Genomic DNA, 27,975 nt, shown 5'->3' on the forward strand with positions numbered 1-27,975 from the left:
AAGGTATTGTATCAGTTCTCTGTTCACCATATCGCTACTTTGCAGTCTGTGGTCTGAGCCCAGTGACAAATCAGAAATGGCTGGGCAACCTGTCATTGCCACAGTGATGTAAAAACACCCTTGGGCTAGAGATGAAGTCCTGACCAATCCTTAAATCTGGCAGCTTTAGCAGCAGTTAGGGAGTGCTATGTGTGGTCAAGAGTGGTAGTTACAGTAGCTGGATCATTTCTCCAGCGCCGCTCAGACACACCCACAAAGCACAGTGAAGGTGATTGTTTGTGACAGGTTTTGACAAACGATGCAGGTTTCAACTTGACAAAGCTTAAGGGGGTTGACCTCTTTTATGTATAATTAATGTCTCAAATTTCTGTCAGGAAGGAAAACAAAAAACTAATACAGGAGATTTTCCCCTCTACTTTACTATGTAGACAAAGTAAATTAAGGCTTAAGACACTGGTTTGAGTAAACAGAACACAAAACAAGTGTACATCAGACAACTTTCTAGGCTTCAAAAACAATGCGAAGCATACAGGAAGAAAGATGCTACAGCATTTAGCTGGGGGTTGAGGGTTCAACGGGAGGGAGCCTTGAAGAAGAGGACTTGATGAAAGAGAATGATGAGCTAGCACGTCAGCCTGGTTAAGGATGAGAGGATTTACTCCTTTGCGCAGTGGGACATCAACCACTGACAGACACTCACACACACAGTAAGACACATACACCCGAAGCTCTGCCAAGCCATTCAGCAATCAGCTCTCCCAGAGTGCTCTGATACAGCTGGAGAAAATGGAGTGGCATAGCAGGGGTGAGCTATTTCTCTGTGGTGAGCTGGCAAGTGTTTTCGTCTTCCTCACTGCCCTGTGTGCCATATTTAACCCTGGATCACTTGGAGGACATGAACAGATCTCGTGCTGATGGCTGTGTTAGCAACAGAGCTCTGTGCTTATCACAAAAACCCAGTTGTAGATGGAGTGAAGGCCTGCTCGGCCTGGTGAGCAGAGGTCCTCTCAGAGGGTGGATAATTTGGGTGTAAGTGCAAAAACCACATTAACTAGTCACATTAAGTCTTAATTAGCAAGAAGGATGATGATCAGCACTTTATAAACAGTGCTTGGAGAATCTGTTTAAACCATTTGTTCATGCACATTCATTGCCCTCCTTTAAGGAAGACTCTGGATTCCATTTGTGCCTGTCAACATATGAAAATCTACTTACAAAGAATCAAAAGATGCTGCAGATCCAACTGCTAGTAAGGCATTCAGTAACATTCCCAAGTGCTTTGTATGTGACAGGTAAGAGATAGGTTGTTACCCAACCTTTAGAGCTGGGTGACAATATATCTGGTCACTCGTGATATTGAAGCTGAAATGAATGCTAATGCATAAGAATAGGAATGTTATTCTTGTATTTCTGCAGGAGTGAAAACTCGGTCCCACAAGATTTCCTATGCTCTGTTGATAAACACATTAGCAAAATGTGTTGTTTTTGCAACTTATTTAGCCTGATGCTTCTTCTGTTAGAGATCTGTACTTCTGTTAGAGATCTGCAGAAGTCCCCTTAGCTGCTGAACATTCGATAAGGATTAACTTTAAAAACCTAAAATTGTCTCCCTAAAATGACATTACAGTGCATCTACACTTTTTACCAAGAGCACTTTGATTCAGTTCAATTCAGGTATATTTATATAGCACCAATGAGGGAAGCTTATCTGTTTACATACCACAAATCATAGCAAAAGTCATGTAAATTATTAAAAAAAAAATCAGCTTCATCTGGATAATCACCTTCTCCACAATAAGAGGAATATACATCAACTCTATTACTGTACTGGGTATTACTTCTCCATTTAACACAGAGGCCTCCAAAACCTCCTTATTACACATTTACAGTGCTTCATTAGCAAGGGTGTAATGAAAGGCCAGAGCTGGGGTGGGCATTCTGCCCAGAAATACAACTCAACATCTGGACCTTGACTGTCCCTTGTCCCCTAGCTTTCTGTCCTCAATACCCTGTTTTGCCCAGCATCTGTTACAATGAACTTTTTTCTTTCCATACATCTTCCATCTAATGTTAAAGACCAAATGTATGGACTAATTTTAGTCAAATGGAGTACAGCTCTCTCTAGCTGGAGTGCTCCGACAAATCTTCCAATCACAATGAAACATTAAGATATTCTTATGAATTATGAAGTATATACAGGTATATTTCACCTACATTCACAGATACCCTGGGCCAGTTAGGTTAGGGCACTGTATTTGAACCTGGCTTGGGCATGTTTGTTGCAATTATAACTTATAATGATAAGTTAAAGGTTTGTAACAGTCATAGATAAATCAGAAAGCAAATTTTGCTATCTTGGCTGCACCTCTAAGCAGTTATTTATTTAGTTATTGAAATCCCAAGTCTAACAAAAGGCCATAGAAACTATACATATGGAATCATACGTAAAATATCATAAAAGTGCTTCAAAGTTTGGCTATTTTTAGTGCCAAAACAAAAAAGTAAGAAAAAGCAAATTAAAAAAATAAAACCAAAAAGGAGGAGTCATGAGGCAAAGATATGTCACTTACAAAGCTAATATAGAGGTTGGGTAGGGGTTACAGTGTAAAGTCAGCTGTCTCACCACCTTACATGCTGAGAATAATGATGTTGAGTTAATAGGAGAGCTCATTTTATACTGTCTACCATCAAGACCTTTGGATTAATAGACTAGTAGGGAGCTATTGTAGATTAATGAGGAATAATTACTTTTAAACAGAGTAGGGAGCAGATGAGAAGGGATATGGAAGAGCACAGGGAGCAGGAGAGGGGAGAAGAGTTGAATGAGAAAATAAATAAAGTTTAATCTGTGGTACTCAGTGTAGCCCTCAGTCCTGGCAATTTAACATTAACAGGAAAGTAGGATATCAAGGCACACACTGACACAAAATAGTCATTATATTACCCTTATGTTATTTCATGTCCAAGTCTTCATGTCAAACAGCATAACTGTGAGAAAACATTCATTTTTGATATGCAGTACAAAGACTTAAACAAGTTGCCGCAGACACAAGACAATTGGTAGAAGCCAAACAGCTGAAATAATAACAGCAGAAGAACAGAAACTACTATAAAACAAGAGTGGAATATTAAAAAAAACAAAAGGGGAGAGAAGGGTAGACATGGAAATGTCTGCAAGAATGGATGTGACAGTGACAGACACTACGGGTGAAATTGTATTTTCCTTGATCTGCTTGAGAAAACAGAGAAATGTGGAAGCACTTTAGGGTGGCGACAGGTGCTGATTCAGATTTAATGTCCTAATATGTCAAGGTTGCTCCCAGCGCCTGACATCTCAGGAAAGAAAAATTGAGTGTGTCAAGCAAATGTCTGATGCAATGGAATACCAAAATATAGAGAGCACAGGAGAATGGATATGAGGAAATGGATTCATGATAAATCCATCTAAAGATCTTCAAAGTGTTAGCTGGTGAGGCGTTATGATGGATATGTGACAGGAGGAAATGCATCGTTCAAGGCTTTTCTCTTCTCAATTCACATGCATTTGGTGAAACATCTGCTGTCTAAGAAGAACTAAGCTAATAAATAGTTTCAAACAAAGCTAATGAAGAATAGAGAAGTGGGTTGATGTATTAAAGGTTAGCCATAGACATATACAGTAGTTGGCTGAGTCTCGTCATGCTGTTCATTGTCTGATTTCTGCTAAGACAGACAGATACCGTCAGTCTGAATCAGGTCTGGAAAGCCTGATGGCCAGACTGTTAGGGCTGATGATACTCATCACTGATTGGCTGACATACAGAGTCTAACTGGGGGCAACATCCTCTGACAAGAGGATAGGATTGAGCTGGATATGTCGGTTTAGAATATATCACAGTTTCAAGTCTTAAACCACAGAAACAGAAACAAGAAAAACTCTGCAGTGCATTATGCGGTTGCTCTGTTGACAAGTCTGATGAAGTATGAGGATAAATTTGCTTCCTTACCAGAGTATCACTAACTGAGGCTATCAACTGCATCCTACTGTATGAGAATTTGTACCAAATTTAATCTAGAGCAGGTTAAAGTTTGGGTCATGAGCGATCATTGCGATCATAAGCGTTGCTATTTTTCTTTTTGAAAGAGCAGAGAATTCATGGGAGATGGGAGCTTTTGATTTATCGCACTAAAGGTAATTGCCATGAGTGGTGTCAAAGAATACAGCAGAGAGAGAGTCACCATTAGTGTTAAAACTGATTTACTGGTTTAAAGTAAGCCATCAAATACCAATGGGCAGCTTGAGCTTTCAACAAGTGCAATCACATTTTATGCTTTCAGATGATAAATGGAAAAAATACTGTTTCATGACACAGCTTTATGGACGATAAAAGTAAGATGTATGAACAAGAAAGGTAGTGGTGGAAGGCGAGGTTGGGGATGTCAGCGTCACACATGGACAGGTCAGTAGTGTTATCGCCCATTCTCCTTTAAAAAGGAACACTTGACTGAATCCGTTTTTTAACAGACCAGGCCACAGGTAAGAGTCATTTGTCTGTTTATTTTCCCTTCTTTTTGCAGCAGTAGAATGGCTGAGGATGATAAAGCTCAGGGAGTCTCAGGTGTACCCTGGACAAAGGTTTTATGGCCATCTGCTATAGCCTGATTGTGTCAAAGCCTTGGTTTATTGACTACAGAATAGACTGTAGAATGAAATAGCATGTCTTTCAGAGATCTACTCCGCTCAAATATACAGAAAATAGAGGAATTGAGTAGAGAAGTTGTGCTGTGGCAAAACTTTACATATACGAAGGAATTTTTTAAAAATATATTTGTATTTGAGTGTCTTTGGTGAGCTGCAAAGTCAGACAATTGCAATTTAACACTCAGTCTTTTGGTGTTACAGCTACCAGAAAGCCAGGGAAAGTGTGAACCTGTTTTGACAGGGAAAGCAAAAAGACTACTGGTCTTGGGATGACAGTGGCAGAGGTGTCAACCAGACTGGCCACAAATCATAAAATGACAAACAAGTTGAACTGTCTACAGAAAGGTGTTAACAGACACATAAAAAACCATAAAAGATCAATCAATCTTTATCCTGCAGGCTTTTAAGATGGTGGTATTATGTTAAAAGCCTTTGCTTGACGTAGCTGTATTAGCTACATATACACCCATTTTTAACCTTCTTCTAATTTCCTACTTCTAAATTCAGATAAAAGTGAGATTATTGTACTCAGCCTAAAAAAATCTTAGAAAAATGATGATCAACCAAATATTTATTTGCTAAAATGCTAGTCTATGCATGTATTACTTATAGTTTGGACTACTGTAATTCATTGTTATTATGTTTTTTTAAAATTTCTTTAAAAAGCCTTTAGCTGATCCAGAAGGATGTAGCGAGAGTATTAACTGGAAAAGATATAGATATATAGAAAGATATTTACTTTTCTCCAGTGGCTACCTATTAAATCCAGAATTAGATTTAAATTCCTTCATGTCTTATAAAATGTCTTGAATAATCAGGTCCCATTTTATCTCAAAGGCTGATAGTACCATATTCGGAGCACTAGAATGGGAGCCATTCAGGTTTCAGCTGCCTCTTCTATGGAGCCAGCTCTCAGTTTAAGAAACACACCCCCTCTCTCCTTTTAGGTCTAGTCTTAAAGCATTCGTTTTTCCTAAAGCTTGTAGTTAGAGCTCGACAGGATACTTTGAACCCATTCCTTAGTTACACTGCAATAGGCTAAGGCTGCTTCACTCACTTCTTTAGCTCTCTCAATATTTATACACCACTATTGCATTTAATCACTGGTAATTAATTTTAAAATCTGACTCTCTCCTATGTGTGTCTTTTGGAATATCTCCCACCAATGTGCTTTCCCCTGAACCTAGTCTTTTCTTACATACATGAAATTGCACAAACATTGGGGCAGGAGAACTAGAAATGCAGGTTGCCTGGGCACTAAATACCCCTTTGTGCAACCCAGTGTCATAGCAAAACTTATAATAGACAAACTGGTCAACCGTGTTTATTTTATGTATGCAGAAGTTGCAGTAAGTTGTATTAAGCTGCAACACCAGGGGACAGAGATATTGTATTTCAAGTCAACATGAAAACAATCACAATAGTAATAATACACCTATATTCAATAATTGTACTACATTAAATGTACAACCTCAATTCCAATGAAGTTGGGACGTTGTATAAAATGTAACTAAAAACAGAATACAATGATTTGAAAATCCTTTTTAACCTATATTCAATCGAATACACTACAAAGACAAGCTATCCAATGTTCAAACTGATAAACTTTATTGTTGTTTTGCAAATTTTCACTCATTTTGAATTTGATGCCTGCAGCACATTCCAAAGAAGCTGGGACAGGGGCATGTTTACCACTGTGTTATATCACCTTTCCTTTTAACAACACTCAAGCGTTTGGGAACTGAGAACAATAACTAATTGTTGAAGCTGTGTAGGTGGAATACTTTCCCATTCTTGCTTGATGTACAACTTCAGTTGCTCAATAGTCTGAGGTCTCTGTTGTCATATTTTGCACTTCATGATGCACCACACACTTTCAATGGGAGACTGGTCTGGACTGCAGGCAGGCCACGTACCCACACGCTTTTACTACGAAGCCACACTGTTGTAACACATGCAGAATGTGACTTCTCATTGTCCTGCTGAAATAAGCAGGGACATCCCTGAAAAAGATGCCGCCTGGATGGCAGCATAAAACCTGTATGTACCTTTCAGCATTAATGGTGCCTTCACAGATGTGCAAGTTACCCATGCGATGGGTACTAACACACCTTCATACCATCACAGATGCTGGCAAATCCAAATCCAAATGGTCCTTTTCGTCTTTGGCCTGGAGGACACAATGTCAATGATTTCCAAAAAAAATTTGAAATGTGGACTTGTCAGACCACAGCACACTTTTCCACTTTCCGTCAGTCCATCTCAGATGAGCTGGGGGCCAGAGCTTTTCTGGGTGTTGTTGATATATGGCTTTCGCTTTGCATGGTAAAGTTTTAATTTGCACTTGGATGTAGCGACAAATTGTGTTAACTGACAATGGTTTTCTGAAGTATTCCTGAGCCCACATGGTAATATCCATTACGGAATGATGTTGGTTTTTAATGCAGTGCCACCTGAGGGATCAAAGGTCACAGGCATCCAGTGTTGGTATTCGGCCTTGCCGCTTACGTGCAGAGATTTCTCAAGATACTCTGAATCTTTTGATGATATTATTGACAGTAGATGATGAAATTCCTAGATTCCTTCCAACTGCATGTTGAGAAACATTGTTCTTAAACTGCTGGACTATTTGCCAACGCAGTTGTTTACAAAGTGTTGAACCTCGCCCCATCCTTGCTTGTGAACAACTGAGCCTTTTGGCGCTGCTCCTTTTACACCCAATCATGACAAACACCTGTTTCCAATTAACCTGTTCATCTGTGAACTGTTTAAAACAGATGTTTTTTCAGTTTGTTTATTTTTTTAATGTGTTGCAGGCATCTAATTCATAATGAGTGAAAATTTGCAGAACAGCAATAAAGTGTATCAGTTTGAACATTAGATACCTTATCTTTGTAGTGTATTCAATTGAATATAGGTTGCAAATCATTGTTGTTTTTCTTTACATTTTACATGTCCCAACTTCATTGGGCTTGGGGTTCTACTATCCACATGGCTAGATACCACAAAATGTCCATGACAGAGATTTTCCCTCTCTCATCCTTTACTTCCCAAAAATACCATGAAGAACATTTTGGATTTTAAGTTACACATGTCTACATGGCGTCACTTTATCAAAGTGCCATTTGATGTCCCAGACGGTCATGTGGATTGCAGCAAAGAGAACATGAAAGATAATGCACTGCTTTGTCCTGTTTTGGATAGAATATGAGTAGAAACTTGTAGATGCATATCTGATCTGACAGTTGTGCACACTGCAACATGAAGGCTCCATCTCACAAGTTATTGTTTATGCTTTATGATGAGAGTAATTTAGCTCATTTGCATTAGAATCAAAACACATAGCAGCAGAAGTTTGTAAGATTTGGGTTACATTTGTGTTCAGGTTAGTCACTAATGCCTGAGCAGCAATTGGCAAATTGCATTTAGAAGTGCCTCCTACACTGCAAGTAGTTTGAGCAGGCAGTTAGCCAGGATACAGTGATTCATGCTTAGTAAGGGCACTTCACAGTGGCGGATAGTCTCTTGAAGTGCACAAAATCACTGGAGCATAGATATCAGCAGCAGAGTACTGCTGCCACTTGAAAAGCTGCTTATGGAAGTCTCCTGACAGGCCACTCTGCATCTACTTTTCTTGTTTATATAGCGAAAATGAGACAATATTATAACAAATACATCACCAACAGATTGCACTTAATTAGGCAGTTTTCTTAAGAGGTTACTTTTATATTACACCACTGAACCTGTTCTTTCCCAGGCTCTGTGGTAAGAACAGGTTCCCTGGCCTTTCCCTGTCAGTTGTAATGAGTTTCTTTGCAGCCTTTTGAGTAAAATCCCTTGAATAAAATAATAATCAATCTGCTACTATCAACAAAGGCTGTGATAGCACCTGATGAAAAAAAATAAATCACAAAAAAAGAATCCTTCATAAATTACTTTCAGGACAGGCTTGAAACTTTCTATTCCTAGCAAGAGATTTACAAGGATGCACATATTATATGCCCATATTTAGATCATTTCCCTTAAGAAAGGAGCTGAAATGGTTATAACACCCATAAAAAAGAAATATGTGTGTGTGTATATATATAAAACACTGTACTATCAAGAGAAATAACCACACTCCCTGGATCCCATCAGCAAAACTCCTCTCCCAATGAGCATAATTAGCAAAAATGGAAACTGAAATGAGTACACACAAATCCTTAAAGAGAGTTCAATTCTCCAGCACACATCCGGGATTTCTGATGATGGATATGGATTATTATGCTTTTCATAACAGTCCATATCAGGTTGCTATGTAGCTGCGACCAGTTAACTCCCTTAGTACGGCAGAAATAATGTAGAAATTCAAACAAGATAAACACCATTGTATTTGGATGGTGGTAATAACTTTTCATCTACATGCAACAAGTCATCCAAAATGAACATTAATATAGGTTTAAGCAGCAGAACTATCCTCCGGAAATATCGTTGCAGAGTTGCAGGTGGAATGCATCTGTACTATACTATACTCATTTTTATTTATTTTATTTATTTATTTTCGGGGTTGGTACTTAAGATTAGACATACATTACCTGCACCTTTTTAAAAAAGTCAAGCGTAACATTTACATATTTATTCCCGTAAAAGGAATTTGCTCATTTTAGACTTCATGTCCTTTACTTTTCTCATTTTTTAGGATTTAATGTTGCACCTTGGACTGAGTTTGTTTTTTCCTATGCGGATTTAGTTTGGATTGTGAAACCCTTAAATGCAATATAATACTGTTAGCAGTTGTTAGAATTTTTTACAGCCACACAAGCAGTGTGCAGTCAATGTTGGTCCATCATTTTGATCCAGGTATATCATAATACTTTTTTTTTACAGAAAAAAGAGAGATATGTGAGCTTTTATTAAACCTTATTACATTTGTATTGTGACTTTCCAATTTGCAAAATTTTGGGTTGTGGTTGGTTATTGACTGCAAAACAGATTGTAGACTGAAATAATTTAAGCACGATTTTCGTTAATTTGAAACTGTTTACACTTGACATTGCTTTGACTTTTTTTTTTAGGATGTATAGGTGTTGTCAGGACAAGCAAGCAGATGGCTCAAAGCTGTGAGAACAGTGCCAGCTGATGGATTATCTATATCTGAGTCTCACAGTAAAATCCTTGAAATAATTTGCGATTTTTCAGAAACAGTGCTAAAACTTTGAATGTAAATCTTCCAATTTGTTCCAAGCAGTTTCTCTCCGTGTCAGAATATTTCCTTTAAAACCTACTGAGTGAAATGTGAGGAGTGCTGCTAGTAGCATGATCATTGCCCCCCCCATCTCTCCTTCTCCTGGCTGAGATTAAACATTTCCTACAGGCCTCTCCTAAGCACATAAAAGTGGATGCACTGAAGATACCATGCAACATTCCCAACCTCCATCAATTCACTTTTTCTCTGAAGCGTCCACCCTGTGCCCTTCTTTGCACTCATGTCCCAGCTGAACTGAAAAAGGAAGAGTGATAAATGAAAACATTTATCTAGATGACATTCCCATCAGCACGCTTTGGGACAAGCACCCTGAACACCACAGCACACTCTCCCAGAATTCACAAGAAACACTGCTGTGTTTGCTTACTTTAGACCTGAGGTTTAATTTAAGATTTTTTTTTTAACCAGCTTGTATCCTGAAGTCAAAATAAGCAGCTAGGAGCAACTCCTTTGAGTGAACTTGGCTGTGAATACTTAAACAGATGAGCTTGTTTACAGACATTCTCATCATTTTGCCATTTCAATCACTATTGTACAAATGATTAGATCAGCTTCTTGGCACTTTATTTTCTTGCTCCATACCCATCCAGAGCCACAGAGAAAGTGCAAAGGCAAATAACACTTTCTAGCTTAATTTCTTTTACTGAAAATGCTAAAATGTGCTCTTCCTTCGGCTTTTGGAAAATACTGATCGCTCTCACTCCCCAAAAGCCAGTTGCTAACCTCATCTATGTGATAAACATATGAGGATTTTGTTTCTCTTTACGGGGGAGATTCAGCTGTTAGATTGTTTTAGAGAACAATTAGGGTTTGACTAATTTCATTTGATAGATGTTCTTTTCTGTCTTCAAGCTTAAAGTTATTGAAACAACCAAGGGATAAAATTGTGTAATCACAAGGTGAGGATTTGATTACTTCTCCTTGCATTGATTAAAACTGTAAAAACATATTTCTGTTCACAAAAATTACTTTTTGCAAAGTTTATGATGTTCATGCTTAACTTCATACTTTTGTCTTCTTTTCAGAGGCATTTTAGAACCGAAGAATGTATATTAATTAGTCCATGCTTTACACCTTTCACCACTTGTCTGCAACTTCTCTCTCTCTGTCCTACTCAAAATTTTTCTTGTTACTTTGGATGAAGCACAGTACTGGTCCACAGTCCAGACTTGCGTGTTTTGTTGTTTGGATTCTACATCCTCCTAACTAAAGATGAGAGGGACCATCCAGCTTGTTATTAGCCCTCAGTTCAGTCTCTGGAGAGGTACCATCAGTGCTGAAATGTGTGTACAAGTTTTATTGCATATGCTACCATCCAGGTGACATCGTTTTTCAGGGAAGACCTTGCATACTTTAGTAAGACAGTACTAAACCACATATTGCATCTATAACAACAGTAAAAGTGTTCAGGTCATGGACTGGGCTGCCTGTAGTCCAGACCTTACATGAACTGAAGATCTGGTGCATTATGAAACACATAAAGTACAACAAAGAAGACCCAGGATTGTTCAGCAAGTAAAATCCGCTGTCAGACAAAGCAGTCCTCTACCAAAAGTCCAGCAACTGATCTGCTCAGTTTCCAGATGTTTCCAGATTATTGCCACACAATGGTAAATTTAGCCCTGTTCCAGGTTTTTCGAGATGTGCCATCAAATTCAAAATGCCTTTTTTTTCTTAAAATAATACATTTTCATTGTTTACACTCATAATATGTTGTCTGCATTCTACCATAGGTTTATGCGATTTGGAAGTCATTGCAACCTGTTTTTACTTACATTCTACACAACATCTAAGCTTTTTGGGGATTGGGGTTGGTGTTTTGTTTTTTATTTTTTCCATGTGTATATATAGTGTTGTGATAGACTGCACGACCAGGTGGCCAGAGGCAGTACCCCTGGCGTCCACGACAGCGGAGGCAGTGGCCAGGGCATTTTTGTCAACATGGGTTTCACGTTTTGGTCCCTCTGCTGACATTACCTCAGACAGGGGCCCCCAGTTCGTTTCGGAGCTTTGGTCTGCCATGGCTGGTGGCCTGGGGGTCAAGATCCACCGCACCACAACACACCACCGGTTTCACCGGTCACTCAAGGCCGCGCTCCGGGCTTCCTTAACAGGAGCAAGTGGGTTGACCATCTTCCATGGGTTTTGCTGGGATTGCTCAGCGCGGTTAAGGAAGACCTCTGGGTTTCCCCGGCTGCACAGGTCCTCGACCAGCCCCTCTGGGTCCCTGGGACTCATTTTCTGTTCCTGGCCCTGTGCACCACTGCCTGCCTGACACTTTTGTTCCAAGGTCGTTGTACTTTTCTCGTTTTGTTTTCGTCAAGCGGGCCGTACAAGGTTATTAAACCAGGCCAAAAACATTTCCTTTTGGACTTTGGAGGTCGGCAGGAGGTTGTCTCTGTTGACAGACCTAAGCCTGCACATGTTCTCCAAGACAATCAGGTGGTTCCGGCCCAGGTCCCCCGCCCCACAGCTGCCCACCTACCACCGGGCTGATGGATTCTGCTTTTTCCTCTAGGAGCACCGCACAACCAACAGAGCCAGAGCTGAGGAAATGTGTTGCTGTGTTTTGTGGCGCGATGTGTTCAGTTGATGCTCCTAGAGGAATAAAGCAGGAGTGAGAACTAAGAGCTCCGTGTCGTCTGTGCTTACCTCCACAGTGTATTTTTTTTTAATCAGTGCATTTATTCAAGTCTTACTTACCACCTCTCTAACCAATGAGCTAGTCTGTCACATACACATTTAGTGAGACTGAGGAATGAATACAACTTCTAGAAAACACTACATCAAAGTCAGAAATATGAAGCTCAAACTGGGTTGAATGGTTATAATTACCATTGTAGGCACTGCCCTATGTTTGAGATATGCACCTTCTGGATGCAATAAAAATGTGACTAATCTAAAACTGGATGCAGTGCTGACATCAATAACACCCACAAGGAATTGATTCATTTCACCCATTTTTCCATTATGTGTTTTTCTAAGAATAAAAGCAGTCTTTGCCAACAGAAAGTCATTCATTTTATTACTGTACTGATGTTGCAGCGACGGTGGTGGATTTGCCTGGAAAACCACTTTACAAATCCTGGTTTTGGTGGGATTGTGCACAAAGCTTCTGAAATTATATTTATTTTTGTTTAGTTTTTGCAACCCATAAATGGTTTATAGCAATTATGGCTCTTTATTTAATCTGAACCCCAAAGGATCTCTGTACTCATGCTGCAGAGTTCAGCTCATGCCGCTGGAGAGTGACTATTAAGAAAGACTTTTGCAAAAAAACACATTTAATAAGGGCAAATAAAACTTTTCTATCAGCTTTATTGTTTTCTTTTAGTCTTTGGTGTTATAACTGAAACAATACAGTAGATTAAGTAAGAGGAGAAAGGAGATACAGGCTGTGTTCAAAATAAATAAATTAATGAATAAATAAATGTGTAATTAAGGAATAATTAACTTTGTTATTGCACATGAGCAGGTTGGGTGATGCCATAATTAACTATCGCTCTTTTTTTTTTAGAAATAAGTTTGAGCTTGTGCTACTTTATTTATATTAATAAGTTGTTAAACTTGAAGAAGTTATAAAATGCTGAAGCAGTCAGACAAGCAGACAAAAGTAGCAAACAGTAGGAAAAATTCCAAAAAGAGGCGATGGAAATATAAACGCACACACCTGTGTAAAAAAAAAAACCCACAATCACACACACTCTAATTCAGTCCTTTAATCTATGCTTAAGTGCTTTAGCTAACATTCACACACTCACGTGGATGCATTAGAGCCAACTTAGAGTTCAGTATCTTGCTAAAGGATACTTTGACAAATGGAGTGGAGGAGCCAGGAATCAATCTACCAACCTTCCACCTGGTTGATGATTTCCTCTATCACCTGAGCAGCCGATATTGTTAAGTGACAAAATTCAGTTTAATTGTATTTATACAGCGCCAAATTGCAGCAACAAGGCGATTTATATTTTAAGGTAAAGATCCTACAACAATACTGAGAAAGCCTCAATAGTCACAAGACTTCCTATGAGCAAGCACTTGGCGACAATGGGAAGGAAAAGTTCAGGAAGAGCCAGGAAGAAACTTCTGACAGAACCAGGCTCAGGGAGTAGAGAAAGGAGACTGTGTAAGACAGCCAGAGATTAATTACTAATTATTACATTAAATGCAGAGTGGTGTATGAGTGTGGTCATTTGATTCATCCCTGACAATAACCTTTAGCTAAAAAAACAGCTTTAAGGCTGAGGCTAAGCTAAGGCTTGGCGTCCGATAGCAAACTGCTCTATAATCTTTAAGATAAGATGGGGCCTGATTAAATTTGATTCTTGATTTAATAAGGAGCATATGAAGAGAAGCTAATATGGGAGAAATAGTCAGAGTCCAATCTTTAGGTGTTGATGAGACGATGGATATTTCAAGAGAAAGGAAAAGCAGAACGTAATTAAAAGTAACTGGTTTGATCCACCATTCATCACCTGATATAGCTCGAAAATTCCTGACTTCAAAGACCAGCTGTTGCTTCCCTGTTGGTAACGGTGGCTTCATGCTGGGAGCATGATTCTTGACTGCCTTGGGGCATCTCAGAGAAGTCCACATGAAGGCCAACACTACTGCCTTGCTGGCAGTGATCAAGGGCAAATAGACAGACAATAAAAGACAAAAGATGTGGAAAAGGTGCCTTGATGTTGTGATGAGTAGTGCCGTGTCTATAACTTATGACCACAAAATCCTTCACTGACTGTTTTGATGTGAAGCCTTCCTTGGCAGGAAATTCATAAATGGAGAATCAAATTTAATAAATTTAATAATTTTTACAAATTATCTGTGGCTCATCTTTATTTATCTTTCCTTTCTTTTAAATATTTAAGCACTGTGACCCTTGAACTCCTTAAGAGAAGCCTGACAAGATTGCCAGACGCCCACACATGCATGGGGGGTCGAGTTAAGGTCCCATGGGAGAGGGTCAAATACCAAAGGCAGGCAGGCCAGACACAAACCAATTTATCTCAGTAACTGACTCTGACGGGACTCCGAAACTAATCAGCCACTACTGATTACTGTTATATTGACTGTCGATAAATCTTTAATGAAACGGTGACATTTTTGGAAATTTACTTTCTTACAGACAGTTAAATAAGAAAATAAATACTATGGAAGCCAAAAATAAAAATGCTGTACTCAGGACATGGTTTGTGCAGCTTGCCATACACAGTATACCAACATATACCAGTTATACTTGTTGTTAAGTAATCTAAATCAGTATAAAAATGCACATTATAATTTCGGGTGACTCAGATAATATTGTGTATGTACGAAGAACACAGCTGTAAGTCATCGTTGTATTAACCCTCCAGTTGTGTAACACAAAGCGCTCTTAAGTTGTACAGTATAATTGTATGCAAAAATACATGGAATAGCTAATGACAGAACTGAGTAATTAGTGCAAATATTTAAAAGAAAACAAAAAAACAAGATTGACACAAATCACATAAAGATATTTTTTACTTTTTGTTTGCCAAAAAAAAGATGTGAATATTTTAATATTCTAATTTATTCTAATCTGCAGTAGAGAGCGCAGAGACAGTCTCACGGAGACTCTCCTCGCACACTGGAAGTATTTCAGTCTGCATCTTTTACCGGATTGAAAAGAAAGAGTGGGTCAGGCAGACTGTGCAGTAAGTGGGCTGATAACACAGAAAGCAAGTGGTTTCCCAGGGGGCCGTCTGAGCACACTGCAGTGCATTCACATCTAATCTTCTGTCACCCTCTAAGACACACACCTACAGATCCCCCTCCAACCCCCACATCTGCCCCACCCACTCACACACAGATAGTATACAGTACACTGTCTCAGCTATACAGTATTCTTAACCCAGACGTCATCCACATCTATTATAATGCATCATATCTCAACACGGAGCTATTTCAAGTGAAATGATTTGATTGGGTTCATCTCAAGGTTTCATGAACAGTCACCCTTGTGTGACATCTGTAATTGTAGTTCGCAAAAACACTCCCATCTCGAGCTATAAAAACTAACATGCATCACCGTGAAGGACATTCCCCTCTTAATAAATAAAACGCAACCGAGATGGCTCTTAAATGTCGTGAATGAGTTTACAGGTCTATAAAGCAATGCTAACTCGTGGGGTAATCTTTATTGCAGTCGCCTGCCTTCAGTGAGGTTCTGAGCGAGCAATCCACTAACCCCTACTATTAATATCTCTTCTGAGCACGAAGGAAGAAGAGACACCATTAAAACGCTGCTGGAAGGATTTGACCCAAAGCAAGCAGGGGCGCTGGTGGTGGCAGGAGCCTTACAGCGAAATATAAAAATAAAAAGCACACTTTTATATATGTGTGGAGAATAGAGGGAAAAGTCACTGCAGCAGAATAAAACTGGAGCGGTCACGCTTATCTATTTTCAAACCAAGAAACTGGGAGAATGATTTTCTGGTGAGAATAGGTTATCATCAAAAATTTTCATCTTTGGTGCATCCTTGGGTCACCACATTTCTTTCCCTTTTTAACCTTTTTACAGAAACTGTTTTGCTTCCCTTACACACTGTTGGTGGAATCACTTAGCAAATCGAGGACTTCATCAGACAGGCTCAGCAGACTGAGCTGGACCACAGTTCAGTCCCCCCCCCAACTGTCAGTTTGTGCCCTCCTCTGTTTGTTCCTAGGTCCTGCAGTAGGTCCATACCACCAGTTTCCCTGCCATTCCGGGGCAAGTAGGACCATCTCACTTTTGAAAGACTCTTTCTGGTGGCTAACTTTACAAAAGATGCTCTTGCATGTACAGTCCATGCCAGAAATAAACGTAGTTTTCAGTCTCTGTCTGGTTTACTTTAGGCATTTCCCACTCCCAGTCGTATCTGATGACATATTGCTTTACATTTTATCTCTGGTTCACCTCCATCACAAGGAAACACTATCGTCTTGACTCTCTAATGCAGTATATTTGTTTCTCTGTCTAAACTCCACATGACCTCTGAAACAGATGACATGGGGACCTCTGTCTTAGACATTTCTCAGGTCTGGAGGGCATTTTGTGAGAATTTAGGAGCTAAGGTTGGTTTAGGGTTTGGATTTCATTCTCAGTTTAATAGTGTTCGTAGTCAAAATGGTCCAGGCAGTTGTCTTGTCTTCTTTTTCACTCAGCTTGTGTCATAATAATACCAAAAACGCCACTTAATGTGTATATTAAAGTCAAAATAAAGCAATATAGAAACACAACAGATAAAATAAAGTCAATAAAAACTCAGTTTAAAGTTTAGACGAATAAAGAAAGAATTCTAAGAATGTGATGGTGCGTCACAGTGAATGTTTTTATGTTTTTTATGTTGTATTTCTTTAATGTTTTAGTTCCTGCAATTAGGGTGTACAGCATATTAGATGTATTTTTTAGCAGCATATTCATTATTGTCTAATTTTAGTAACTCTTCAGAGAGCAATGTGTGTTAAATTGCTTCCACATTAGAAGTACTATTGTAAATATTGTCTAGTTGAATGAGAGATGCATTGTTCCTTTCTTTATGAGTAGCTGAGGAGCTGTCCATGGTGCTGAGATTTTCCACCACTGCCTCTCTTTTGACAACATCTTGGCTCCATTTACATAGTATGCAATCCTGGGTGGGCAAGCCAGTGCTGTTTTATCACCTTGCTTACTCATTGTAGTGGGAGAAGGAAATGTGGATTCAAATATGGCTGTGTTTGGACGTCCCTGCCTAAATGTTTCGCCGCGTTTCACTGGATGCAAAATGTCAGGTCACTTCATTTGTGTAATTGCATTTAAAAGCATACTTGCCTCCTTATTGGATGAGTAGAAATAAAATTTCCAAATTTGCAGACAGCAAGCTTTTTTTCCTCCCATGTGAAGTAATAAGATAAGAGAGTTGCTGGCTCAAAATCAAAAGTGACATCACTTGATAGTAGAAGAATCAGTATTAGTCCTGGGAGCCGTAAAAGAAAATCAGACAGCAACACAAAGAGGCTAAATAGTGCTGTTGCATGTCAAACTATCATCAGAGATCAAAAACTTCAAGACACAGAGATAAAAGCAGAGCCAAGGTGAGGGCATTATCACAGGGCAGAGCGGGATGCAGAAGCAGACAGAAAACCTAAGGCAAAGTGAGTGTGAGACTGTGAGAGTAATATAGAGAGGTAGCGGAGGTAAGGCTGGGCAGGGAGGTTAAGTGAATTCCATCAGAGTGTTCTGTCTGAGGCAGAATCACAGACAAAGTGCAGTGGAGTATGACTGCACCGCCGTGCACCCGCACTAGACAGTACACCACAATTTGCTGTCCAACAGCCAGTTACAATCTATCAGTGGGTCCACACAGAAAATGGAAAAGGGAGGTACTCTGAATATAGTGTTACTGAAGAATCTGCAAAAGGACAAAAAATGTTTTTTAAAAAAAGTTGAAGGGGACTTTAGCATCATCATTTTAGAGGACTTACAGTAAACACAGTTTTGTTTGATTTTAGTGAGAGGCAAGCTCAAAAAACAGCAACAGCCTTTATCAGACATTCCCTGCCCTATACGTTTCAAACTTCACTAAATTTTTTGTGTTAACAGTTTCAACCACTGATCATATCATATGTTAGGATCATTTTTGACTGCAAAACCAAACTGATGTTCATGTGTAAATTCAGAGGCTTTTGTTGAGTGGCCAAGTACTAACAGTGTTCTGTCACATACCTGTAAAAAAACTGAAAGACCCACATACAACTGAAAAAATAGATAATTGTTCAATAAAAGATAATAATATTAAAGAAAAATTGAAGAAATTATGCGGGATAATAAAACCTAGAACCCAAACACTGTCTCACTGAGGAGAGAACCACCATCTTAGCTCGAGAAAGTTGTTTTATATTAGCACTGGCACACTGAGCCCAGGTGCTGTCTGAGTTGCTGATTGCCATCAGTCAGGCCTCCTCTCAAGTGCTAACACATTCTCATTTTTGAGTTCTCACATAATGGAGTTTTGTCAGATGCCTCCTGTGACTCTTCATATGGTGTCCTCTGACGTCAGCGCCCTGATATCACAGTCTTTGGAGGGTGACTACACATGAGCCTTACAAGTGACAGAATATACTTTCAAAAAGCACTAAGAAATTCCAGACAGTAAAGATTCAAAGATCATTTAGACCATTCACAAGCATAGCAGAGATAAGAGGGTAAAAGCAAAAAATTGAAAAACTGTTCCATCACACGCATTCAGCATGACTGCAATAGAAAAGCTGCAGTTATTTGACATGCGAACATGTGCCATCCTCTGCCGCCCAATTACATCCATACAGTACATTCATTGCCCAGCTTTCTTTATTAAACACGACATGTTGGGTCTGTTGTTTAATTACCTCTCCTCACTCTGTGGCTGACTGCACGAGACAACAATCATCTTGTGAACGATCATCCTGAAGCCAATAAGGCGCAGTTAACCCAGTCAGTCTGACTCACACCTGACTGCTCCCCGTGCAGCTGACTGTAAGGAAACCAATTAATGCTGCTCTGCTTTTCTCCAGGGAAACAGGCAGTCAGGACCACCTGTGAAGCAGTGTGTGTGTTTGTGAAACAACAGGTGTACTTGTCTGTGAAGTCGTGTACTTGTCTGTGAAGTAAAGGACTTTTTGAAAGGTTTACATTACAAATCACAAAAGTGACTGTGAACATTAACATGAAGTTTACATTTTTTTTCTTATTAGGAATTAATGACTCCATAAACCAGAAATTCAAGTTTGAAACTCTACAACAATTCTAGTTTACTACAATTTAGATGTTAACTTAAGAATTTTCTGTTGCAATGTTATTGTCTTCAACAACAATAATAATAAACTGATTCTCTTACCATTAAAAAAGTATTTCAGTTGTTGAGTGCTGAGTTGTTGCAATAGCACATTTGGTAAAAACCCTAACCCCCAAGAAAACAAAAGAAGCGAATAAAACCAAATACTATGGGATGGATAAGGGTTAAGGGGACATGGTTGTTGAAACATTATCTACCTTAAAGCCAGCCCAGACAAGATTCCCAATCAAAGCCGTCACATAAGCCTGTGAGACTAAAAGTAGCAGCTAATCAAATCGATCCTTCATTTCCCTGCTGGGCTGCTGCTTCCAGAGCATGATGGATGCACACCTCGGTTTCATTAAAAAGCTGGTTCCTCCTTTTTCTCAACACAAAGGCAGAATAAATAGGAGCCAGAACTGACTACAATACCTCAATCAGAACTCCTGTGTCATCAATAGCCATTCAAAATTAGGAAGAGCAGATGATATGCTAAAGCATGTGATACTGTTGTAAGAGAACCTCAAGTACAGCTTTTGTGGGGCTTCAGAAATAGCTCCAGATTACATTTTTTTTTAAATTATGGTATATACATCCTTCTGACATTTAAATACTCTTAGCTGAGAGTTTCAGAAAGAAATTTGAATCAATTTAGGAGATAAAACCAAACATAGCCATAAAACAGAATACATGAAACAGGAAAATAGTGCTGAAGTTATGTTCAAATATTGATTATGCTTGTCACCTTCCAATGCAAATCTTTGTTTTTAAAGATAGTACTGTTTCAGGTCAACATTGTGCATCTTTGCAACACATGCCTCTAAAATTGTTGTTTTAAAAGGCTGGTCTAAATCTGATCAAAACAGAAACAACCAAAAACACATACAGAAAACAAACTCATGTAGCACTGAGCTCTTAATGTCTAATGTTGATCATACTTCTCCTACAAACAGCAGTAACAACACTTTAATAAAGTCAGTTAAACGCGATCCAGGATCTGATGGCTTGGAGGTTCTTTTAGATCAATCTGCCGAATACATCCGCACAGATTTATACCCAACACTGCTAATTATTTCAACTGTCACACATAAGGCTGAAACCAAAGGATCAAAAGGGGTCACGTAGACTTCCTATCATCAAGTTATCACTGACTTATTTAGTAGAGACCTTCATTTGGTCTGCCTTTGATCCAGTTTGGACTTTGGGGAAGTCACTTTTAAATGTGATGCAGACTGATCAGAGCAGGTGCTTATTTAATCACTAAAAAGAATTTAGTCTTTAAAGTCTTTCCTTTGATTGTTTGCTACAGCTTTAGAGAACTTTTCTTAACAATTCTTTATGTTTTTTGAAACGCCTTTAAAAATAGCTCATATTACAAACTGTTTCATGTATGTTTTTATTATCATGGACAATTAAAATGATCAGAATTTTACATTTACATCTAATGCCAGAGCTGGGAGTGCTCAATTCTGATAATTTTTACATATCATCTGTGCATTTTTAAACTGGTTTCCTCCACATGAACATTTTTTGAAGAAAAGCTTTTGAACAAAGGTTTTATCTATGTTTTCATGAAAGTAGAAGTCATGCCTTGTTGTGGTAAAGTATTTTTATATTTATATTTTTAAAAAAAATTCAAATTTTTGTTCTCTTTGCTGTGACAGTTGTCCCTGTGCTATCAAACATGGAAGTGAATCTGAACATTTTTAAAGCACTGTATCAAAATTGAGAAATATGCCACAATGGTTTCACTATCAAAAGTATTTTAGTATGTAATGCTAACACTACAGCACTGTAACTATATTTATCGGCCGTAACTATAGTGTACACTTTACCTATACTAAAGACATTAAAAATCTACATGTAAAAATATAAGATTTCAAACACGCTACTAAATAGAAAGATTGTAGTTAAATATGTTATTGCTCTTTATTCTGGTGATCGAGTTCCTAGATACAAAAAATAAGCAAAGTGCTGTATAATCACAAATGTGTCAATATAGATAGACGGCTGTGGCTCCGGAGGTAGAGGTATGGTTGTCTACCAGTCACAAAGTATTGGTTTGATCCACAGCTACTCTGGTCTGCATACTGAGGAAATTCTGTCATCAGGAAATACTAATCCTTGAATTCCCCCTGATGTATTCATCAGCGTGTGACTGTGTCCACGAATGTTAGACAGGGTGCTTAGGTAGAAAAAAGAAAAACACCTTCATGAACATGTATGTGATTGAGTGAATGAGGCTTGTAGTAAAAAGCACTTTAAGTGCTCAGTTTACAGTAGAAAAGTGCTATATAAGTACCAGTCCATTTACCATCCATTTACAGATGTTCAGCGTGGTGACACTTTTAAGCACTGACATATGCCCACTGAGGGCAGTAGTATATCCTTGCACCATATCAAAACACAATCAGTACCTGGCTTCAAAAACAGTATAAGCCCAAGTTTCCATACACACAACAAGTAGAACCTTAGACCAGATGGGCTACAGCATCAGAAGACCACTTTTGTCAGCTAAGAACAGTAAACTAGAGATACAATTTGTATGGGCTAAGCAAAATGGACAGTAAAAAATATTGCCTAGTAGGATGAGTCCAGAACTTTGCTACGACATTGAGATGGTAGAATTGGTGGTGGAATTTGGAGGAAACAATATGAAATCATGAATCCGCCTTGCCTTATATCAACAATTCAGTGGTCCACATTATATGTCCATCCATTTATGGCCACAGTGTACTTATCTTCTGATAATTGCTTCCTGCAGGGTAATGACCCATGTTTCAAATGGCCTATTTAAGGTTAGAAAACATCATGTTTAGTTATTGAGATGTTTTGGTTGTTTTTTTACTTAATTTCTGTCTACATGATTGCTTCTTCACTACCAACTGAAGCTTTTTCCATCTCTCCTGCAGCAGTCCTGTACATCGGAATGTTCACACTGATGTTTTCCTTATCTGTCTCTGATGGCAGGGTTTTGATTTCAGTATCAAAGCCGAGGGTTGTACTGAGTCTGACTCTGTCCCTGAACTCTGCTTCGTCTGCCTCTCTTAGCTCCCTGTGGATTGTCCGCTCCATTTCAAACGCATCATGACCTGAGCTCACCCGCAGCCACTCAGGTATACACAGTTCTCTCCAAACACACACACTAAACAAATGGACTGATAAACGCACACCATCATGTCACCTTTTTGAGTATGCATATTTGTATAAGATCAACTTGTTATTGTTCGTCCACACTGTCCTCGAGTCAGCACTTCATGTTATGGAAACACACTCACACACACCTAGGCAGCCTCTCTCACCTTCTGAGTGCTCTGCCTCTCTTAGTTAGGGCTGAAGAGGCTTTTTGTAGCCTTGAAATAAGAAGCTTTTCACAGTGTGCCTGACAGAGAGCACCCATGAGGGAGGCTGGATGGGTCTGGGCTGAGTGCAAGGTGAGAGGGCTTCGGGCTGACATGCCCACAGTGTCCAATTGGATTAGACTCTGGATAAAAGTGTGGTGGAGGGGGTCACCAAGAGGTGAGCACACCGGCTCTGGGGACCACAGACTGATGCAAAATAAGCAAGATGTCACAACAAGGCCAACCATGGCATGTAGCCAGACATGAAGAGGCATAGATGGATTAAATGTACATTTTGAATTGATGAAAAGTGCTTTTTGCTCCACTAGGAGTGGTGAGTTTGGAGAAATTGGCTTATTTTGTCTTTCCCACCAACATTTTGCTCCCAAGAAAGAGCCCTCTGCAGCAGTTTGCCAATTTTTTATAGTATTTGCTATGAATATTTATTGTATCTAAAGGGTTCATTCTCACATTTACGTCTCTAGGCATCCATGTCTCCATTGTCAAGCTCTCTCTTTAACAAAACATTCCAGTCTTCATGTCCTGTGGTGATTGGTGATTTCTTAGTGCTGAAGCCACTATACTGGATCAATCAGTGTCTATCGAGTAACTTTTTTAGCTGCATGCTAGAAATCCTGATCTCTTAAATCCAGAAAGGTAAGTGATACGTCAAATAAAAATATCATATTTTTAGCTTTTAGGGAGGGTAAATGGACTGGTTCTTTTAAAGTGCTTTTCTACTTGACCTAGCAAAATGCTTTATATAACATGTCTCATTCACACAATCACTTATTTCTATGTCTAAGTGCTTTTTAGCTACCATTCACACTCCAGTGAACGCATCAGGAGCAACTCGGGGTTCAGTGTCTTGTCCAAGGATACTCTGGAAGTCAGACTGGAGCAGCCAGGGATTAAACCACCAACCTTCCAATTAGTAGATGACCCGTTCTTTCACCTGAATCACAGTCACGTTTAATATTTAAGGAGGTAAAGTAGTGCTTCTTAAAGGAAGAACAAGGGGAGTTGAAAACATGAAATGAAAATATAGATGGCAATGATTAAGGTATATTCTCTTATTCATTCAATAATAACTGCGGGCAGGGAATGGGCTCAGCCAACCCAGTTAAAAGTTAGGTTTTATTTTTTTGCTTCATCCAATGGAAAAATTACATAGGAAATATTCGTACAGTTTCTTGTCATGTTGTAGAAACACACAGAGCTCTTAAGCAACCACACTGCTCCACAGCACAGCAAACACTCTTGTAATAAGCGAACAACCACACCCAAAACACAAGCTGCTCTAACTTACATATGTCAAGGAATAAAGTTGTGTTGTCAATGTCAGTTTAAGTTCTGCTTTCCTGTATTTGTGTATGCATTTTTCTAAGATACTGTGTAGAAAAAGATAGTCTCAGAGGAAATTCCAGCCTCTGGACTCACCAGTAAAATGTGTGTTACAACCCAGCTTTGATCCATGCCTGTCTGACAAGTTCCTCAGTGTTTTTTTCCCACAAGCCTTCTCTAACACCCTTAGGTAAAACTGCCATAGTTTTTTTTTTTTTTTTAAAGTAAAAAATAAGACTGGGAGCTTGTTAACAGTCCTTACTGTGCTTGCTATTGGCCACTAAACAAACTTGTAAGAATGTTAGCTTATCTTCTTTCTCTTCTTCTCAGGGCACAAAACTCACCTATGGCAGGTGGGATAGGAGATGGATTTGGAGATGCAAAGTTTGGTACAGTTTGGAGATATTGTACCAGAACATGGATTTGAGTGGCTGCTTTTTACATCTATAACAGGTGAAACACTTTTCCTTTTGCTGCAGAACATATAATAAATGAATTTTGCCAAATTAGAAAGGGACAGTTTATATAATATCAGATCATTAATGAGGATTAATCTGTCACTATTTGTATTTTCACTTTTGATCTACCCACATGGGTTGCTATTTCAGCTCTACTGTCATCCATATTTTAATTTCACTGGATATTATATTCTTTTATTCTCCTTTTGTTTACCAACCAACCTTCAACCCACCCACCACCATCACCTCTACATTTAGTCATTGAATAGTTTAGTCTGGCTATCAAGGGTAGGAACTATGCTACAGGTAAAGGCCAGATGATTTAAAAAATATTTAAAAAGCAGAGATTTATAGGCCAAGGTGTAGTACTGAAGGCTTAATAGATTGCAGATGTAGTGAGGCAGAAGATGATGGCTTGACTCAGCGCACTTAAACAGACTTGAACTCTTGACTTGGAAAACATAATAACTGAAAATAGAGGTGGATAGTCAAGAGTTAATGCCCTCTAATACTGAGATTATGCCATTTTACATCCTGGTTATGAAACTGTTTTCCACTGCAGCTTTATTACTATATTACTTATTTCCAGTTGCAGTTGATCACTGTCCCCCCACCCCCAACCAGGTGTCCATTGACTGTGCCCGTTTTAAAGTAAAGACAAAAAAAAGTGTGCAATTTTATTTTGTTCTGCTAAATCACACAGACCCAGGTTTAAAAGAACTTTAGCATATTACAGAGAGGACAACAAGCTGCCAGAGCATGGAGAGCTTCATTAATGTAGAGAAAAGAGCCAGGGGCTGCAATAGCAAACACACAGAGAGACAGCATTTGTCATAATTATCTCCTTTTTTGTACCATTTGAGCCAGTGTGTGGTAATTCATTATGGCTCTAGCTCTTCATACTGGGAAATGTTTGAAGAATAACATCCGACATGAGGAGCTGTGATGGTCTGATGGGGGCAGAAAAAAGGTCATTACCTTATGTGTGCATACAAAGGTTAGACTGGTTATTGAGGTCCAGCAGCAGCCTTTTAAAAAATCAGATAACAGAAAACGCACATTTGTTCTGTCAGTTAACTTATTATTGTGTAGTACATCATTTTTACTTCATTTGTTAAGCATAACTAAACATTTTGTCAGAACTGTTTTGACCAACAACATTAAGGTAATGGTAAATGGCCTGTATTTGTATAGCGCTTTACTTAGTCCCTTAGGACCCCAAAGCGCTTTACACTACATTCAGTCATCCACCCATTCACACACACATTCACACATTAAGGTAATGGTTGTCACATCTTGAGTGTTTGATCCACTTTGATTGGTGTGGTCTTCGAAATAATAATAGAGGAATTTCTTAGTCAGTAGGAAGATGTCCTACTAAGTTTGATTGTGGTTCCAAGTTTATTTACGAGGTATTCAACTTTGCCTTTGTCTTAAACAAACTGCTATTGTTTTGAAGTCCAACTTTCTGTCTCCTCGTTATTTTTTGATGCCTTTACCCCTTTTCATGATCTTCTATGACAACTATAGGCTCATTGTGGATGTCTAGGCTGTATAAAAGGAGCTATGTTGAAAAGACCACATCTTTCAGATAACTACAAAATGAATTAGCTGACACAGACAGATGGGGTGTGCTAGGGTAGAAAGGGCTTAAAATGAGCAAAAAGAGAATCAAAAGAAGTAAAAGTCACAGAGATCATGTAAAACGTAGGATATTGGAAAATTTGTCACAGCAAGAATGCTTTAAGGACTGGAAGACAGCAGGGAATGACTGGGCAGTTTGTAGTGACACTGTCTCTCAATAGTTGTCTTGGCTCAGACCTCGGGCAGGATCTCTAACCCGGCACGCCAATGGGAAAAGCAACTTCAGCCAACAAGTCACCAGGAAGCCGCCGCTATCCATTTCACAATTAAAATATGCTGAGGGGGAGCTGGGCTTGGCTCAGCCGGTGGGTCCGAATGCCTGTGCTCACATTCGTCTTCCAGTCAGCAGGGGGAGAGAAAGCATCGGGCTAAGAGGATTACCCCAAATCCTTGCTGATTTTTCTTTTTCTGTGGGTTAAAGAGGAGCCAAATGTCCCAGCCGGCCGCCAAATGAGCATTATGCAATCTCTCTCTGATTGTCTGGGGTTTTGGGGCTTTTTGTTTCCCTGAAAGGCTTCTTGTTCTAAGATGAAATCCTAATGATACGGGGTAGGCAATAATGTGCTTCAGATCACCTCAGCCATGCAAATGAGAGCTTTCAGTGAAAATCTGGAGTTTCTTTAAAGTGAGTCCTCCGTGACGTACAACAATCAATTCATTCATGTGCACATGCACTGTGTGGCCGCCTCTGGTGAAGCAGCAGAGCCCAGCCTCTTTCAGAGCAATCCCTGTCATCCACTTAGAAGTGAACAAGCTGTCCTCCCTCTTTACTTTGCCTTTCCTCTACTCTCTGAAGCATTAAGGATGCTGAGGGGAGAAGCATTAACCTTGATGTCTCTGAGTGCCTCTTTTTTTCTATGCAGGGCAGGGCAAAAGGCAACCAGACAAGGAGAAATGTTCAAACCCAGACAAAAGCAGCATATAGTAAAACAACAATACTCTCCTTGAAAATGACTGTTTTAGTATGGATAGTGTAACTGTTGCTTTTGCCTTGTGAGTCTGCACATCATAGAAAAAGGTATATTTTTAAGGAGTCTTTACGAAAGTTGGGCATGTAGATCAAAGTGGAGATCTAAGCCTGCTGCAGAGCTAAAACAATTAAATGCCAGTACGGTCATGTAATGGCTGTGTGGTTTGCAGGAATAAACAACCCCAAAACTAGGAAACGTGGTGCAAAACACAGTACCATGAGGGTCTCCACGGCGACGAACAGAGGGAGACTCTGACAATAAATACACGTCAGGTAATGAAGGGAGAGGAGAGAGGTGGGAACACAGCGGGAACAAATGACGAGACAAAAAATTTAAACTGAATATAAAGCACACAAGACATGAGACTATCAAAATAAAACAGGAACTAATTAACACAGAGACGCTGACTCAAGCATCCGAACTGACAGATGGGACAAGGAGAGAACGGTTATATATATCTTAGATGTTATATAATGTCAGAGACTTTGCAAAACAAGCAC

At 39.2% G+C, this 27,975-nt stretch overlaps 1 protein-coding gene across 7 annotated transcripts in view; it reads right to left on the reverse strand.

Annotated features, from left to right (window-relative positions):
* Positions 1–27,975, reverse strand: part of sorcs2 (sortilin-related VPS10 domain containing receptor 2) — a 377,677-nt gene that overhangs the window by 238,764 nt on the left and 110,938 nt on the right. The gene's annotated exons all lie outside the window — the stretch shown is intronic.

Source organism: Oreochromis aureus, linkage group 3, assembly GCF_013358895.1.
Source record: "Oreochromis aureus strain Israel breed Guangdong linkage group 3, ZZ_aureus, whole genome shotgun sequence".
NCBI lineage: Eukaryota > Metazoa > Chordata > Actinopteri > Cichliformes > Cichlidae > Oreochromis > Oreochromis aureus.